The sequence below is a fragment of the Palaemon carinicauda genome, chromosome 39, assembly GCF_036898095.1.
Source record: "Palaemon carinicauda isolate YSFRI2023 chromosome 39, ASM3689809v2, whole genome shotgun sequence".
NCBI lineage: Eukaryota > Metazoa > Arthropoda > Malacostraca > Decapoda > Palaemonidae > Palaemon > Palaemon carinicauda.
Window position 1 is genome coordinate 10,089,823 of NC_090763.1, and position 4,775 is coordinate 10,094,597.

The window sequence follows — 4,775 nt, forward strand, 5'->3', positions numbered from 1 at the left end:
AACTGGTAGCATTTTTCTAAATCCACTTCAACTTTTTCAAAAATATTTCCCCACCATGAAAACACACGGGGAAAGTAAATGAACCTTTGTAAAGCTTCCAATTGAAATTTTAATGAAATTCATTCTCGCAACGAGAATTTTTGCTGCATTTTTTTTCATTGACAAGGGAGCACCAGATGAAGTGAGTTTAATGAGGTATAATATTGTAATAGTGGAGGACATTATTCATTTTTTTTTTTAACTTGTCTGACATAATGAATTCGCTTATTCATTCAACGGAAGAAGCTTTTTTATATTCCAAGAATTTCATTATCTAATGACACGTTACGATATTGATTTTACCAATAGTTATGTCCGATGATGCGTGATACAAACGATTGATTAAATTATACATTTGATAACGCATGGTAAGTTAGCTGGCTTAAAGTAAGTGCTGATTTACTTGAAGATTTTTTAATAACGAGTTCTACATTTATTATTATTATTATTATTATTATTGTTGTTGTTGTTGTTATTATTATTATTAGCTAAGCTACAACCCTAGTTGGAAAAGCAAGATGCTATTAGCCCAGGGGCTCCAACAGGGCAAAATAGCCCAGCGAGGAAAGGAAATAAGGAAACAAATAAATGTTATAAGAAGTAATGAACAATAGAAATAGATATTTAAAGAACATTAACAATGTTAGAACAGACATTTCATATATAAACTATAAAAGAACTTATATCACCCTGTTCAATATAAAACACATTTGCTGCAAGTTTGAACTTTTGAAGTTCTACTGATTCAACTACCCGATTAGGAAGATCATTTCACAACTTGGTCACAGCTAGAATGAAACTTCTAGAGTATTGTGTAGTATTGAGCCTCGTGATGGAGAAGAAACTCCGGAGAAGATTCAAGGAGGACCAGTCTTATCTGATAATGAATGATAAGGAAATTGTTTAAAAGACGATATCTAAAGTAAGAAAGAATAGTAGCTGTGAAATCATTGTGGCTTATCCCATATACGGAATTTAAATTTCGTTTCATCCTTTAAGATTAAAGAGTCCATCTGTAGAAGCGTTAGGTTGATTGTAAAAATAACAATTCTTTCTTGTATATAACCCCCAAATAAATAAACAAAAAACCCAGACCTACATGGCTGAGGAATATGAAGAGCGAAGTAGATGATGAATGGAGAAGTATAGAATTAAAAGCTGAAGATAGAGATGACTGGAGAAATGTAACCGAGGCCCTTTGCGTCAGGCATAGGAGGAGATGGTGATGATCATTTAACCCCCAAGAAATTTTGATAATTTCTTTATAGAGCTGAGGAAGAGAAATTTGATTATGCTCATATGTATGTATTTAGATATGAATGGGTGTGTTTATGCTTTTAATATTCCTTAATTTCTGGAATTGGAGATTACTGCAATAATGTCTACGGATAATAATAGCCTTATTTAACTTTAAATGTACGCCACTTTTAATGTACCTTAATTTCTTGTTGTGACAACCAATAAAGTCTACGGATAATGCTACCCACGCTTAACTTACAAATTTTGTCACAATGTTTCTCAATAATGTAATAATATCTACGGTTAATGATACCCACGTTTAACTTAGAATTGTTTTTCCATTTAATATGCCTTAATACTGTAATAATATCTACGGATAATGATACCCACGTTTAACTTAAAATTTGTTTGCCACTTAATGTGCCTTAATACTATAATAATATCTACGGATAAGGATACCAATATTTAAATTAAAACTTTTGCCTCTTAATGTTCCTTGATACTGTAACAATGTCTACGGATACGGATACCCATATTTAACTTACAATTTTTTGCCATTTAATGTTCCTTAATGCTGTAATAATGTCTACGGATAAGGATACCCATATTGAACTTACAACATTTGCCACTATAATATGCCCTAATTTCTTGAAATTGAGATGATTGTAATAACGTCTTCGGATAAAGATACACACGTCTAACTTACAATTTTTGCCACTTTTACCTTAAAATTTTTGCCACTTTTGACTTGTTAGAACATTCCTGGGCCCATTGTTTTGAACTGGACAAGTAATGGATGATGATGAGGATATTTAAGATTATCAGATGTGCCGGGAAATAGGAGAAAGTGTAGATTCTGTATGCGTAGGTAAAGAAAATATCTGTAACTAGATGATGGTGGATACATGATTGGAAAAATATTCGATTTATAATAATAATTTTTTCTTATCTAATTTCAATATGTAATCACTTATGAAATGTTCAATATAAGGCTTAACATACAGTATAAAGTTATTCTTGTAAAAAACGTAGTATTTTGATGAACACTATCCTAAATAATAAAATAGAAAAAAAGAATATAATACACATATTGTCCTTAAAATAGCCAACCATTTTACTTAAGCTCCTGTTTACGTATATGCACCTCAAAAGCTCTTGTTATTTTCTGTGAGCTTCGGTCAGCGAGACAGTGTCAACAAAGAACACTTTCAAAGGATGACAAAGGGAAAGGCTGGCTGGTGGAAGACTGCTGCAACTTGGTGTATAATACTTCTTGGTATTAATAGTCTTGTATAGATGGACACTCGTTCATACACAGACTTGAGTAAGTGGGTTGTTATGTTTATGAAGATATGTGATAATATTAAAATATAGAGAAATATAATGTGAAATCAAAGCAGCTAAGTGCAAAGAAATGACAATATCTGGTTGGATTGTAATTAGTTAATATGAAAGTAATAAGGTAAAATATTATTTCATTAATGCTTATTATTATAACGTTATATATTTCATGCTAATGTTTATATATATATATATATATATATATATATATATATATATATACATATATATATATAATATATATTATATATATATATATATATATATATATATATATATATATATATATATATATATATATATATATATATATATATATATATATATATATATATAAATTTGCGTGTGGGAATTCGCACGGAAAGACCATAAACAGACGCAAATGGAAGGACATATCCGAGGCATTTATTTGGCAGTGGAATAGTTAAGGCTGATGATGATTATATTATATTATATATATACATACATACATACATACATACATACATATATATATATATATATATATATATATATATATATATATATAGTAAAGAATGGGTGTTTATGCCCGTGTTCTTGAATATATCAATGCCAGATTATTCGCAAAGTTTATTGCATTATGAAAATTTACATTGTTTAATTGTGTGAATAAAATAATCATCATTATTTCAATCAACCCTTTCTTGTACGTAAGGCTATGTTATTTCTTCTTGATTTATATATATATATATATATATATATATATATATATATATATATATATATGTGTGTGTGTGTGTGTGTGTGTATGTATTATATATATATATATATATATATATATGTGTGTGTGTGTGTGTGTGTGTATATACTTTATATGAATATATATTATATATATGTATATATACTGTATATGTATATATATATTATATATGTATATATATATATATATATATATATATATATATATATATATATATATATATATATATATATATATATATTCCCGGCACGTTTAGCTACATTGCCAGTCGTATGAAAACTCGTTCTCACCTTGTCCTTCGGGAGAGAGGGAGTAGTCACACCCGTGTGAGAGCGGGTTACACCGAGATGTACACTCGGAAACCATAATCTTTGTGTGTATCATTTTTGACGGGTTGCGTACACTAAACATAAGTAATGTTCTGAATTAGTAGTTTAAACCTTGATTCTGAATTAGTAGTCTAAACCTTGAATCATACAAGTTTTTTTGTTTTTGTTTTTACAGTTTTATCTCAAAATTGGCCGAGGAGTTCGACCGTGTTACATCTCCCTCCTGTGAATATCTTCATGAAAATAAGTCGTCAGAGTGGTGCCATCCACCGTCCATCTACAGAAATAGGTCTGTTTAATAAAAGAAGATTTTTTTATATTTTTTACATTGCCCCCCCCCCCCTTAAATATCTTCTTTTGTGTTTTCAACTCCATCCCTGAGAGATTTCATGTCTCAATTGTGTATTGAGTATTGATTTTGAAGACTTTTTTAATTCTACATTGTCCCGGAAGATTTGTTTATAGAGTGTTGGGTTTTATGAACTAAGAATTTTTTAATAGGGCATAAAATGTTAATTTTTTTTTGGTTACTTATGATGACATTACACATTTTATAAATATTGTGAATCTCGTGGTTAGTGATGACGAAATTACACACTTTATAAATATTGTTGAACCTCGCGGTTACTGATGATGAAATTACACACTTTGTAAATATTGTTGAATCTTGTAGTTGTTGAATCTTAACCGTACAATGTTCTGTAGGAGAAATCAACAAAAATATCCATCCAATCATCAAGAAATATCTTTTATGAAAGAACTTAATCTATTCTCGGAAAATTTGTCAATGACATATTCCATTGTTTTCTTTAGATCAAGGGATAAGGTTCGAAATAATTATTAGTTGTATTGGAAACTGAAAGCGTATAGTTTTAATCCATTTTATTTATAGAAAAGTTTATTTATAATGGCATTGAATTTCCCATTTTGATATTTGAGTCATCTTGCAGATTACAAATTGTCATCCAGTTTGTTTATAGAAAAGGTTATATATAATGGCATTGAGTTTCCCATTTTAATATTTTAGTCATCTTGCAGATTACAAATTGTCATCCAGTTTGTTTATAGAAAAGGTCATATATAATGGCTTTGAGTTTCCCATGTTG

The 4,775-nt window shown here is 29.3% G+C and overlaps 1 long non-coding RNA gene across 1 annotated transcript in view; it reads left to right on the forward strand.

Annotated features, from left to right (window-relative positions):
* LOC137630948 (uncharacterized) overlaps positions 1 to 3,958 on the forward strand; it is a 173,584-nt gene extending 169,626 nt beyond the window's left edge. The window contains exon 3 of the long non-coding RNA XR_011041800.1: positions 3,845 to 3,958. This is a non-coding gene — a long non-coding RNA (uncharacterized lncRNA). The remainder of the gene's footprint in view (positions 1 to 3,844) is intronic.
* Positions 3,959 to 4,775: the final 817 nt, after the last annotated feature.